The sequence below is a fragment of the Micropterus dolomieu genome, linkage group LG20, assembly GCF_021292245.1.
Source record: "Micropterus dolomieu isolate WLL.071019.BEF.003 ecotype Adirondacks linkage group LG20, ASM2129224v1, whole genome shotgun sequence".
NCBI lineage: Eukaryota > Metazoa > Chordata > Actinopteri > Centrarchiformes > Centrarchidae > Micropterus > Micropterus dolomieu.
In genome coordinates this window covers 35,294,150-35,308,851 of record NC_060169.1, presented here as the reverse complement: position 1 = coordinate 35,308,851, position 14,702 = coordinate 35,294,150, and the positions used below count along the sequence as shown (strand labels likewise).

The 14,702-nt window shown below is 40.5% G+C and overlaps 2 long non-coding RNA genes across 2 annotated transcripts in view; both read right to left on the bottom strand.

Annotated features, from left to right (window-relative positions):
• Positions 1-7,868: 7,868 nt before the first annotated feature.
• Positions 7,869-9,190, bottom strand: LOC123959481. Its single transcript, XR_006822309.1, has 3 exons — positions 8,949-9,190; positions 8,563-8,615; positions 7,869-7,892 (listed from the first exon to the last, which is right to left on the bottom strand). It is a non-coding gene; the product is annotated as an uncharacterized LOC123959481 (long non-coding RNA).
• Positions 9,191-9,596: 406 nt separating this feature from the next.
• LOC123959479 overlaps positions 9,597-14,702 on the bottom strand; it is a 55,432-nt gene continuing 50,326 nt past the window's right edge. Inside the window, exon 4 of the long non-coding RNA XR_006822307.1 lies at positions 9,597-11,296. This is a non-coding gene — a long non-coding RNA (uncharacterized LOC123959479). The remainder of the gene's footprint in view (positions 11,297-14,702) is intronic.

The window sequence follows — 14,702 nt, the reverse complement described above, 5'->3', positions numbered from 1 at the left end:
CCGATTGGTTGTTCTGTCAGATAGCCAAGCTCTAATGGAAACGCTACAATGCAGCCAAAGTACGGGAATCATTTCAGTGATAAAGTTATATGTTCAGCCTAGAACAACCAGCGGAGATAATGTTTGGCCTCATTATAATTCTCACCATGTTTAAACAGGCGGCCGCAGAACGCAAACAAAAGCAGATGAAATTTGAAAAGTATTATCAATATTGCAGATAGTGGATGCCCTTTCCAATCACAAGCTGCATATCTCTCACGGCAAATATATGGTTGAGTAGTTCATTCATTTCTATTAGGCCCCGTGTATGTTTCCCTGTGGCTCATATATATTTATGCAGAATTGATGAAAAGGCCAAACAAGCTACCATTAGATATGGGTTGAATTTACTAGCCTGGCCAAGCTAAAGGTACATTTAAAAGGCATTACTTTGCAGTGACGGATCTTGCTATTTGTTCTGCTCTTTCCAGGGGATCATTCCTCATGCGGTCTCGGCCACAAGCCAGATTTTTGTTGCTTTATATTACAGTAAGTGCAGGCATAGGTGTGTGTGTGTCTGAGAAAAGACAAGAGAGGAAAACACATAAAGAAAATTGTACAGTAGCTGCACACACGCATGTATTTTCATGTATTTTGGTACATACTGTATGCCTCTGAACTATCTGCCTGTATATACAGTATGTGTAGTTCTTTAGACATCCATTTGTGTATGTATGCCCGCATGTGTCTTCGTCTTACACTGCAGTCCCCACTCAGCACGCCACTCCATGTATTCTTCAGCTCTGTTAATAGCTGGCTGCTGGAGCAAAATAATTGTCATTTTCCAGCCAGTGGGTCTAAAGTCATACAACATAATGAAATGTATAAAAAAGAGGGGGAAATGGCAGACAGGAGGCATGCTAAATCAAATGTAGAGAGATCTGAATAATTTAAGGCACAGGAAGGCGAGAGGAGGAGGAGGAGGTGCAAATGGAAAGATGGTGAAAAGTATCATTTAGGTTGACAGCGCTATGTGCTAATGTGTGTGCATCTATGAGGGCAGTGCAATATCCAGGCTAATGGTGAATAGAGAAATAAATATGAAAATATAAGGGGGGGGGGTGGTCTGTGTAGAGTGATCACCGCTGGCTGTTAAGTAAGTACAAATTTGATGACTTTGTTCACTGACTGATTGATCGATCAGCTCTCTCATTCATCTGCCCTCTGCTCTGCTTTCTCTCACTGGCAGGTGTGTCTGTAACTAACACATTAACTAACCAGGTCAGAGCACCCAGTGTCCTCTGACAGCCTGTCATTTAAGCTCCGCAGCCAGAGACAGGTAGAAAAGAGTAGGGAGGGGAGAGAGGAAAAACACAGGCGGGGGGGGTGGGGATTAAACACGTAAAAGAGAAAGACGGGGAGAGGCAGAAAGAGGGGGTGAAGGGGAAAAGTGCAATCAGCTGTTATGGGGGGTGGGGGTGGGGGGGTAATGATGGAGGTGTTGTGAGGGGCAGTAAGGACAGAGGAGGCCGACCTTGTCCAGACGGCCCACTCTGACACAAACACTCACATAGGCACAAACTCACACAATTGGGGGATGAGTGCACATACAGGTTTCTGGGCAAAGACAGAGGTAAAAAAAAAGAAGTAATACTTGGGCATCTTTCTCTGCTTTTCTTCCTCCTCTCTGTCTCTGCTCTGTCTTTGTTCATGCAACTGCGCACACACACAAACACACACACACACTCGTAAATCCCTGATTACTATGTTGTACACCTGTCCAACATTACGAGGGTATCTGGCACAGACTACAGTTGTCTCTAGAAAAGGTACAAAGGACACACTCACATTTAAACACACCCACACACAAATTGACTATGGACACACTTCCTGCAAGAGCATTGTGTGAATGTTTGTCCATTTGAACATTTATCTGAGCATGTGCCTGAATACAGTTGTGTGTGCTCTTGGATATTGTTGTTAAAAAAAAAAAATATATATATATATATATGTGTGTGTGTGTGTGTGTGTGTGTGTGTGTGTCTCTGGGGCCTGCAGAGGCCTGTCTCATGAAGACACAGTTTTATTGTGCATCAAGCAGGCAGGCAGACAAACAGTTTGCCAGTTTTTCTGGAGATGAGCTGGGCTGCAGCTGGTGATGAAGTGGAGCCAGCATGTAGTCAAGGCTGACATATACCATCCACTGGTGACAGCAGCGTCAGGGACACACGTGCACACACACACACACACACACACACACACACACACACACACACACACACACTAACACTAGAAGGACACAAGGTACCAAAATATGTCTTTTAGTTTAGATATACTAAAAAGCTGTTCACATGTTCAATTGAGGGACAGGTTTAATTTGTTTCCCTTTCAGATGATTGAAATGATGCAAACTATGTTTTTAGGAATGGTATCTTTTGAGGTTATTACAACAAAGGTTGTTATATTCTGGGGTGAATTTCAGGGTGACTCTGTTACACAGTTAATCACAGATGGTGTTGCTTCTCATTCCTCCTAAATCGTACCTAAACATGCATCTTACTTAAGTAAAAATGTCCAGACTGATACCGTATTATGATGCCTGAGCTTAAGTGGTGCCTATGCATTTTGAGTTATTAGTTCTTGCTGCATTTCCTCACCTTGCATAAACTGTCGAATTTAAGGACGAATCACAGCAACAGTAAATTTGAATTTATTAGGTATCTATAAACTTTGTCTTTTTCTTTAACTTTATGCATCTGTAAAGTTGTATAAGTATGCCACACAGTTACGTACAACCCCTAAACATTCTATTTGTATAAAATTAATTTAAAGTACAGTATATGTTTTGTCGGCTGGATTAGGATTTGTATTAGCATAATGAGGATTAATGAGGATTTTTATTAACATAATGAGAAAACATTTCTGTTGAAAGCACAGAATCTGCAAAACATTTCAACCTATTGCATTTGATTCACGACAGCGTCCTCCCCCGGCTACTGAAGCATGATCCACATTTTTATGGTTATGTTTGGCTACACATTTGGCTAAGGACGTCTGACTTAGTTAGAAAGTGCAAACGTCACCACTGACTTGAAGCATAAGATGTGATGCATTGATGTTTTTCAAAATGTAACCAGAACCTCCCTCTCTCCCTAACCTGAAATGGCTCAACACTTTGGAAAATACCCTTATTTGCTTACTTGTGGAGACTTAGATAAGGAGATGGATACCACTTTTCATGGCCAGGTACAGTCACGTCTTGGAGTCTTGTCTTTACTGTGAGTCGTTTTTGCACTTCTGTTTTTGTACGAATTCATTAAAACGAGATATATTAATTAATGAGCTTTAGAGGTGCTGGTAGGCAGACTTTGTTACTTTTTGAAAGAGCCAGGCCAGCTGTTTCCCACTATTTCCAGACATTAATCCTAAACTAAGCTAACCAGCTGCTAGGAAAAGAAACCCCAGTCACCAGTGTCAGAAGTCCTTTGCCTTGTATGCCCAAACCTCCTCCCTGTGACTCATGTACCGTATCAGAGAATCACACTTCCTACATTTGAAAAATATTGCCAAAGAACATAATCCAGGCAGAAATGGCCTTTCCTTAAAAACACATTTGGCAAAACAAATGCATTTTGTCAAAAACAGAGGTGATATGTGTTTTAAAGTACAGTATAGTGTGAGCGATTAAAAATACAAAGCTCTTTGGGTAAATCTTGTTCCTCTTTAATCTGATTTGACATTGGGATGGTATTTTCACTAATTCTTTTCTTTCAACATGGGGAAAGGGAACAAGGGAAAGCTAACAAGTGTAATTTAGAATTATAAGGTAAAAAAAAAGATATAAATTGTTATATGTAGGAATGCTAAATGTACCTGACTCCACAAATGGCAAATGTTAAATTCAAACACATTTTCAGATTGCTGGATAATTTACTGTATATGATGATGCTCAAAGATTCCACGTCCTCACCCAAACAACCTTTAATATTCTAAGAGGAGCTGTATGTGCTAAGAGTCACTTTCCAATATGAGGTTATTAACGTGATCAACAGAGGTGATAGCAGATGAGGGAAATTCCTCTAGTAAAGAAGAGATGAAAATATGGATGCCATAACTCAGGCCATCTGTTACACATGTCTACAGTGTGACCAAATATATACTGCTCAGCTCCTGCAGTGCTGCAACCCACATGCATGCTGTATCACCATGATACTGTGTAGTACACACACACACACACACACACACACACACACACCATGTGCTTTCTTTTCTTTACAGGCCTTTTATTTTGCTTAGTTCTTTAAAAATATTTTATTTAACTTCAACCTGTCTTAAAATTATCGTAGAAAAATTGTGGGTCTGTTTGTTTACTATCTAAACAAACAGTCTGAAAAAAAAATAGGGATTTCTTTATGTGAAATTTTGTACCTAATTTTCATATAAACATTGAATCATAGTTAATTAGTACTGAAATCTGAGATATAACCTGAAGCTGCCCTACGGCTTTTAAGTCTCCTGTAATTTACTGTTTTGGTTATATCACCAACAAATGTACTGTGTGCTTTGATGCCCCCTGCCCCCCCTCATAAACCCCCTTGTCCCTACCTGCACACCAGCACAAAAGGGGCCGACAGAAGTCAGCAACCACATCGTTAGCAACAACGTCAGCAAGCTAAACCTAAAGCTAAACATCCAGATATTTTTCTGAGGAGTTGGTGCAGAACAAAACAGAGTAAAAATGCCCTGCCACCTAGTCGACAACTGATTACTGTAATACAGCAGATGCAATCTGGCAGTACTGTGACACAGCCAATGTTGCCAACTGGGAATATTCAGTAAGACAGACTAGTAATCGGCCTCAGTAAGGGAAATAATCATTATCAGCTACAGAGGTATCAGTTGGCTAGATTAAACAATAAGCTTCATGTGGTTGCGATTTGAATGGAGATGTGAACTGTCTGGTTGTCTGTCATCCGCTGCTCCTTGGGTGTTCCTGCAGATCAGGGAGAGAGAAAGAGAGAGAGGGGGGGAGGGGGGAGAGCAAAGCAAAGTCCTGTCCAAGAAGAAGTATTATTGTCCAAGAAGTATTAGTTCTCTTTTTAATTTTAGCAAGATGAGGAAGTCGGAATTCAAATGAAAGAATCGGTTTCCATCCAGCTAATAGTAATCCATAATCCCACCGACGTGTCTAAAGCACAATGTGGTCGCTGTGATTAAAGTTAATACCTCCCCTACTCAATTTATTGAAATGTTGGAATGAACACATTTGGTTTGGAACCAATGCGCTGGCTTGTGTTTAAAAATGTGGATGGGTGGGGGTAGGGGGGTTGGATGGATGAGACGAAAGTGATGGAAACACTGAAAGTGAGAGAGGGGAAAAGAAAAAGAGAGAGGAAGTTAGAAGAGGACAGAGTGGGGGAAAAAAAATCAGGAGTGGATACAGAAGAGGCAGGGATGACATCAGGAAAAGAATGAAGATGATAAAAAAAAGAAGGAATTGGAGGCGGCGGTGTACAAGTAGAGGAGAGAGATGAAATGGCTGAGAAAAAACAAAATAACTTCCTGGGTGAAAATTGGTCCACCCTGGTCTCATTTTAAGGCTAGCCTGATGATTTTAATTTCTCGAAATGGCACACTTTGCAGACAGACAAAAAAAAAGAGAATGAGAGCAAAAAAGAAAGTGGTATTAGAATAATTAAACGCGGGAAGAGGGTCGTGGTTTCATTTTCAGCAACACTTCAAATGAATTCCTGTAATGATCCTGAAACCTTGAAAAGGCAAAATCCAATCAAACAATATCTACTGGGCTTCATTTTCTTTGTTGGGGGAATGACCCCTCTTTGTCAAAGGGCGAGTCATGGAGAATGTGGGTCGCCATAGACATACAAATGAAGGGCAGACAATTTGGTCTAGTTAAAGCTATTATGCCTACAAGTGCGCGTGTGATAATGTCTAAGTGTGTGTATGCACATGCCTGGGAACAAAACGCTGTGTGAGAGTGTGTGCCTGCAAGCTTGTGTGGGCAAGAAAAGAGAATGATTATCTGTGTGTTTAAGCGTGTGTGCGCGCACACACAAGCAAGTGCGCTACAGCTTTAACACTTTGCGGCTGTGATATGACTCATTGTAAATGATGCCATGGAAGGTCAATTGTGGAGATCAAAATGGCTGTTGATGGAGGGGCAGGGAGAAAATGTGTCATGTTTTTCCCCCTCACTGCATGCCGCTGCCGAGGCATTTTGATTTAAAAGAATAAATGGATCTGCTCTGGGTTATTTCTCTCTGACTGGCGCCGTCCAAAATAACACCCCTGGCCCATATTTCTTGGAGGAGCCTCATGCCTTGCGCCCATTGTTTTTACTCCCTCCCTTTCCTTTGACCATTGGAGAGGTAATCAGGCATGAGTGCCTTGGATTATGGCACGAGTGGATGAGCAGCTGCAATGCTCCAATGACCTTTTGTCACTCATTACTGGACCTCCTAAAAAGAAGGAAAAGAGGAGAAGGAAGGAAGAGAGAGAGAGAGAGAGAGAGAGAGAGAGAGAGAGAGAGAGAGAGAGAGAGAGAGAGAGAGAGAGTAAAGGAAAATGCTAAAAAAGAGGCCTCCTCCAAAATCTTTAGGGATATTCAGTTCAGTGACCGTGATGTGTTATTGTCTGCCTCGCCTTACCCTGAGCAGATGTTAAATGGACTGATTGACAGACCGTCATAATCTGGTCTACGGGAAAAGATAAAGAGGGGGAATGGAGAGGATGGCGGAGCAGGAGGATAGAAAAGTAAAAATTATAGGAGGTGTTTAGAAGGTGATAAAGGAATGGTTAAGCCAAGTTGCAAAAAGAAGTGAAGAGGAGGAGGAGACAGAAGAAGCGTGTGGAAGGTATTTACACATGGTAATTGCGTCACGGGAGGAGGCAGTCTCATACGTTTGACCTCCAGGTCCTGCAGGTGTTTAGGCCTTACAAATACACACACACACACGACACACACGTGCCTGTGCAGCAGCAAGGCCAGCTCTGACACATACAGTACGTGCACATAAGAAGACACACACACACACACACACAAACTCTGGGACTTATGCCAAACTAACATGAAAAAATGACTACTTAAAAATAGGGTGGTGCTCTTCCTCTGATAGCATCCATGCAGATGCTTCGAAACCTCCATGCCCTCAATGCTAAAAGCAATTCAGATGTGTGAATATTGAGTGATTGAATGTATGCCAGAGAAGAGGAGGAGGAGGAGGCCCCCCCTCTGCTCCAATGAAATGGTTTCTCCCACAATTAATGCAGTGCACCTGTGATGCTCGATAAAGAGTGCTGCACTGTGCACAGGTGTGGAACATTAGTTCTGGGGGTGTTCCTTGAAAAAGACAAGCTTCTCCCTCTCTCCCCTGTAATAACACACTATGACATACACAGTCACCGGTGGGGGTGTGTGTGCGTGCAAACACACACACACACGCATTCAGCATAAGAGAATTTGTAAAGGGGGGTAAAAAAAAGTGTGCTGATGTTGTGAGGAAAGAAAAAATATGTAAATGAATTTGGTGCCCAAGAATAAATCCTGTCATTCACAGTAATGCCCACATCACAGCTCAGGTAACCAACTTTCAATGTGTGTGTCCGTGTCTTCATGCAAGCATACATCACTGCCCGTCTCTGCGTCTGATCGTTTGTGTATGAACAGTATGAACGTCTGAAAGTGTGAGTGCGCGTAGAGGCCATGTGTGTGTTTGTGTGATCGAGTCCATTTGGAAAGTGGGACAGAACTGCACTGAAACACATTGTGCTCTCTGAAAGCCCCTCCTTTCATCATGCCGTAACATTTAAGTAGGTACCAGTTATGGGCCATCATAGATTGGATGTAAAGTTCAAAGAGGAAAAAATTACTTTACTTACTTTAATCCAACTCACTGCTCCAAAGAGAGAGAGAGAGAGAGAGAGAGACAGAGAGAGAGATTTTATTAACTGATTGAGATGACAAGATACTCAACCTTACGGATAGACCTTTGAGATAAACACAGTAATAGACATATTAAAAGACAGATGCTGAGAGAGGTAAAGAGCCGCAATGAGACATGTATTAATGAGTAATGTTGTTGTCTTGCAAATGTCTATTGTGATGTTCTTAGCTTAACCCAGTCTCTAACTAGGTCATTAAATAGCCTACCAAACACAATCCTTCCTTTAGAATTAACTGTGTCTGCATGTTCATGCTGAATATTCAATACAGAGTAAATATAGCTTCAACACACTGTGCTGGTGCTGTTCAAAAAGTAATAACACACATATGCTGCTTTTGATAACCGCTTTACATTGTATCGCGACAGCATTTCTTTTGGTATGACCAGTGTTAGCTAATGTCAGCAAACGTGCTGTCTATCACAAAATTAGCTGCTGTGACATTGGGATAGACATTGGTCAATGTCTACAGACTCACACACACGGGGCTGAGGGCAAAATTTATGTTAAACGGAATATTGTGGTTATGCTGTCACGTGACATATCATTTGAGCCTAACACAAAATCACAGACAAAATATGCCAGTGACTTTATCAAAAAAGTGAAAACAAGATGTGTTACCTGGATCAGATTTCACGAGGGCCTCGAGGATACAGGTGTTTTGGTGAGAAACACTGAATGTAAACAGAATTTTGTTTAGCAGAAAACTCCACAACATACGTTCAGAGCAGCTGACTTAAGTATTTTGGCAAATGAAGGAAAATTTACTATGCTGTTAACACACAGCAAATTACATTGCCCTGTTTTAACAGACTATACATATTTATGTACTGTACATATATATATGAATGTGATGTTACAACACAGACTCACGACCCAACCAGGCAGAGAACAACACAACACAATGCACGCTTATACATTTACAGCTGAGAATTGCGGCTTACTTTTGCTAGAGTTCAACTCAACAATCAATCATGATTAACGTTTTATGCTAAACTTACTGTTACCTTGCTTGGGTTCTACTCCATGGACTTGATGCTAGATACCTTGATGCTTGGTGCTTTCTGATCAGATACTGAAGCATTTCTGTCGTGCTGCTGCAGTAGGCTACCCTAGTTTTGTTTTACGGTAGACCGACTGCAACATTACAGAGTTGTTGTTTTCTTTTAGCTTGAAATAACCTCAAACTTTGGACACTTATTGTGTTTTTTTCTATACACTATTTAGACAGGACCCCCTCCAATCATGACCTCAGTAACAACCCCTAATGTGTTGTCCTTTCATACTCCCGATCATTTTCAAATGAAGCTCTTCACAGACAGGTCACTTATGTTGAGGATGGGTGCAGCTGGTTTCTCATCTACCTGGAACTTAATTGATGCATTAATCGCTGGGATTGGTCACAGAGTGAAGACACCTGCTACCCCACCTGCGTTTCTGTCAGATGGGACCGTGTTTAGATAGAAATCCACATCATTTCCAAAAGTCTGTGTGTTCCGAGTTGTGATGCCTGAAGGGTTTTATTTCAGATTACTAGTTTGGCAAGTAAAAGAACAACCAAAACCATCATGAAGAATTAAATATGTTTATGCTAAAGCAGGAAAACAAATAGAAAATATGAAAACAAATTCATGTAACAAAATCTATTACAATAATGCCTGTCATATACTAATATGTTAAAATAAAAATTTGTTTTATGTACATTCAGAAAGATAAGATTCTACTTGGAGTTCTACTTTAAATGCCAGCAGTCAGTTTTAGAACAGGTGTCACATTTTTCAAACGGAGAAATATCTCATTTGGATATAAAACACTCCCTTTATGTTTTCATAGCTGAAAATGAGTGTGGTGCCTCAGAGCTACATCATTAATTATGCATTTGACTTGAATCTGGATAAGTACAGACTCTGACCTTGGGCTGTGACAATCCTGTAGTGACCTTTTTCCCTCTCTGTGAGAACAAGGGCCCACTTACAGTATTCCCACATCATCATCTGGGAACATTATTGTCCTGTCCACGCTTTTTAGTTCATAAGAAGAATGAGTGTATTGTTGCATTCACGTCATATGGAAATAACTTTTGGAACAGCTTGACAGTTAAAAGCACGGGGTTTGTATTGTTCATACACTGAAACGGGTGCCAGTATGCCAAGTTTTCTGTCTAGTTTTCTGTGTTTTAACAATACTTAGATGTAGAATCTTTGTATAAGCATTTAGCTAACTTGAAGCAGCATCCCTATACTAATGCTTAATTGCTGATTATAGTGAGCTTATCAGTAGCTGTATTGCTAAAAAGAACCTCTCATTAAGTGACTCAGTTGACTAAAAAGTAGATAGTATGTAGATTTAAGGACTGTGGTGTGAACACAGAGCAAGAGGCCTAAAAACAAACACCCAACAATCAATGAGTTATCACTTTAAATCTTGGCCTGTGTGTTAGATAATATTTTGTTGTCCTTTAAACCATGTACAATATGATTTTGAAGAAAAAGTTGTGTATGCTGTATGTTCACTGCGTGAGCTTGTATTATACAGAGGCCACATGAAATTGTTACTGCAGTTGTGTGTGTATGAAAAAACACAGAAAATGAACTTTGTTCATTTAGAAAGGCAAAAACGTTAAAGCTGCATTAACAGCTGTTTTTTTGGTCTCTTGGGGGCAGCAACAACCTGACAACAACACTGATATATTATCATCTTATAAAGTTGTTAGCCAACATTTGCAAACAACAGCAAGCAATATTAGCATTCCTGTGGAAGGTTTTTGTCCATCTGACAAACAAGTCCAGTATTCACTCTCGTATTAGCGCTTTGGTCTCTACTAACTCCTGAGGAAATTATGTGACTCTTAGCACCACTATTTTCAGCAGCTAGTTTGTTGGTCTGTTTGGTTTTAGGTGGCTAGCATGCAGTGGGTTTATGAAAGCTTCTTTTTTAGCTAGAAACAGCTTCCTGCTGCGGCTAGCGCAAGTTTGACAGTGGAATTTGCCAGCAGGAAAACAAAACTTCCTCTCCAGGAACCATCAACTTATCATGGTGGACAGGTTTGGGTGTCCCTAACCTGAGGGCTGTGTTGTTTGTTTCCTGGTGCTCCTGCTCCTTTGTGTCGGAAGGAGCCAGTTGAGGTGGTTTGGGCATCTGGTAAGGATGTCCCCTGGACGCCCCCCTAGGGAGGTGTTTCAGGCCCATCCAGCCAGGAGGGGGCCTCAGAGAAGACTCAGGATTAGGTGGAGAGATGATATCTCCACACTGGCCTGGGAACGGATCGGGATCTCCCAATCAGAGCTGGTTAATGTGTCTTGGGAAAGGGAGGTTTGGGGTCCTCTGCTGGAACTGCTGCCCCCACGACCTATCCCTGGATAAGCAGTAGAAGATGGAAAAACAAAACAATGAGATGAAAGATGTTACATCCTAAAAAGTCAGATGATAATTCTCTGTGGATTAGAGATGAGCAACCCTTTCTCATTACACATAGTACTATGATCCATTGTTAATATAAAACTATCAATTTGTGTAGCTTTAACGTTTCTGATGAGTGAATGACACCTTCCTCTGATTCCACTACTCTGTTTATCATGACAGCTGGTATGCAAGAGAATTTGGCATATAGAGAAAAAAAAGGAGAATGTGGGGAAAAACATGCACACCACCAAAAAAACAAATTACATCTGAAATTATTGAGAGTTTAATTCACATACAATCATCAGGGGAGCTCAGTCTTTACCAAAACACAGTGGGTAACTTGTGCTAAAAGTTTTTCTCAACAAATATGACAGATGTGACCACAATCTGAGTCACTAGCAATCCTGTGCAGTTTTTATAAATCTCCAGGTAATAATAAAATACATACAGTTGAAAATCAGACACTTGTTGCTCTTGCTCTGCTAAAATTCATATCTGATATGGGTTTTGGATGTGGCAAGGGTAGCTATATATATATTTCAACAAAGTAGTTCCTGCAGTATGTTTAACATAGATGCATTGGCGTGGGCCTTTAGCCCCAAATGTTTTGTTTTGTATCCCCAAATGTAACTCAACAACAGCAATGACAAAAATTCCGTATTAATATGCCATAATCCTCATGACGCTGTCTCGCATGTCTTTGAAGAACAATTGTAATCAAAACATAAATGTTGTCAGTCAGTGTCTTGTCTGTGTATTTGCTACACAAAATATTATGACTTCATTCTCATTAGAGTGTGATTTTATTCTCGTAATATTACACTACAAAATATTATTCTGCAAATGTCAGAGAACTCAGATATGTGGGAAAGATTCTGAATGTGCAGAAAGTTTTAAACACGACGAGAAAACCTGCTGAAACAAAGAAACTGTTAAAATCCAGGAGTTTATAAATGAATTAAAATAAATTAGTTTATCATTGAGTCAAAGGGTGCCACTTGCACATTTAAAGAGGTGACTTCAGTCAAGCCTACATGTGTGTTGTGACTCAGCAGGGATGAAATTAAATTTCTTTAATTTTGAAATTAAATTTCAAAAGTTGAAAAACATATCTGACAGCAAGACAGAATGCCTTTTTACACTATATTTTTGTATTCTTAATTGTCACCTATCACCTGAATTTTGTGTTTCATTTATTATAAATAAAAAAAATTCCTCTACAAATTGGTGCAGAAAAATTTACTTCAATTTTTTCATCAGGTGAAAACATTAATTAGTTGGCTGGGCTAAGCCCCCAGTGTTTCAAGAGCCGCCCCTGCATAGATATACAACATTTGGTAGGCACATGTAACTTCTCCGCACAAAAAACACTCTTAAGTTGGCCATTTTGAATTCAGTGTTAATCATTTGACATTTGCAGACGCCATGCTTTTACCAACTCCTTGCAATTTAACCAGATCCACCTTCAGTTTTGGTCAGTGAAATCTAAAGACCTCCACGATGCTAAATTGGGAAGCTTTTCTGTTTTCATTGAATGCTGACAATTTGCATGTTTCACCATTAAACAGGAAGCTGTATTTGAGGAGCTAGGGATGCTCGAAAACTCACAAATCTTGGCACATACATCAGAAGTGGCAAAAATGGTTGTCGGTTGGCTGATGGGTCTAACGCCTGTGTGTAGCAAGGCGTCTCGATAGAGCGCCCTGCAAATTAAGTAGTGTACGCGGTATGTTTTACCTAATTGGACAAAATTTGGTAACATTTTCAGAAGCTTTTACAATTTACAGCAGCTATACTTTAACGAACTTCTCCCAGCAGGTATCTACATGCCAATATTGAGCGGTAGCAGAGCGTTCTCATCTCAGTGCGTCCAATACTAACGTATGCACCCGGATATGTCTGTATTAGAACCTCAGGGGCGGAAGTGCTAGCTAGCTACGTTCATAGACGTCCTCAGGTAAATGTATTGCTACATTAAAAACTCATTTACTGGCAACAGGAAGTGAAGCTTAGGTAACACATACTTCAGCAAATGTGTACAAAATTTGAAGAAATACATCTCCAGTACCTACTCCACAGAGAACATACATTTTACTCCAATAGTCATGACAAATGTGGGGGTACAAAGGCTCGCTCATCGCTGCTTGCAGCTTTAATTTTAATTGAAATTTAAGTCAAAAGTCTTCATACAATCTTTACATTTAAGACTTTGAAGAATTTGAAATTGCACATGTTTTAGCACATGCAAGTCTTTGATGTTTCCTGCAATCTCTGATGCTACAAAAAAAAAAAATCTTGAACCTGTGTTTCAGTTTTCTCAAGCTGTCTGGTACATTTAAAATGCTAATATAAGACTAAACTGATTAATAATTAAACAATTACGGTCATGAATCAATAACTTCTGCACATATTTTTCATTAGTAAATTGTACAGAGTAAACAAAGAAGCAGTATTACCAATTCAAATGTGCATGAGGGGGGAGGGGGGTGGCATTCTAATCGTCCTAACTTTGATGAAAAATAAACATTCGAGACAGTCACTCAAACAGTAAGGCCTCTGGTACAATTTTCCAAAGTAGATCATGTTGTTGCTTTAGATACAGTTAGTTGGTTGATTATTCAAGTAAACATGGTTGGAACATTTTTAATGAAGTAGTCCAATATGAGAAATTCATGATAAATCTGGTGTGTGTAGTCAATGTACAGAACATTTGGACAGATTTGATGCCCATCTGAGCCTCTTTAAAGTTGAACTGATTTCCGTGGCAATCTGTCTCTAGTTTGAGGAACTCAGATGTTGCAGTACAACGGAGGGACTTCCACAGCGGGCTCAGGCACAACTGTTAACGTGTTTGTGATTAGTAGTATGACTGCTTGATTGACTTTTTGTCATGTCCGCCAAAGACTAATTTCACTGTCCATGTGAAACGTATATTATTCCGTGCGCCACAAAACCACTGTGCTCCTGTCGGTTTCATCTATTCATGTCAAAGTGACACATTCGTGTTTGTGGCTCATCATGCGTACGCAACTTACTGTCACCCTTCCCCAAATGCCAGCGTGGTAATAGCTAATGCCATGGCAGTAAATGTAAAGCCTGAGAAACAAGGATAAAAGCATAAACAAATCTGTGATAAGAAATATGACATGGCTATCAGCATGCAGAATAAGCCTGGCCCTGCGAGCACAGGCACCCAGATTAATGATAAATTACGAGGACCTAGGCTTGTTTATAGCACTCATTTTCCCTGCTGCACCTGCTCATATTCTCTTGGCCTAGAGCAGCCCCCTCTCTCTTTTTCTATTTTCTCTCTCCATCTCTCATACTCCTTCACCCCCCCCCCCCCCCCCCCCCCCCCC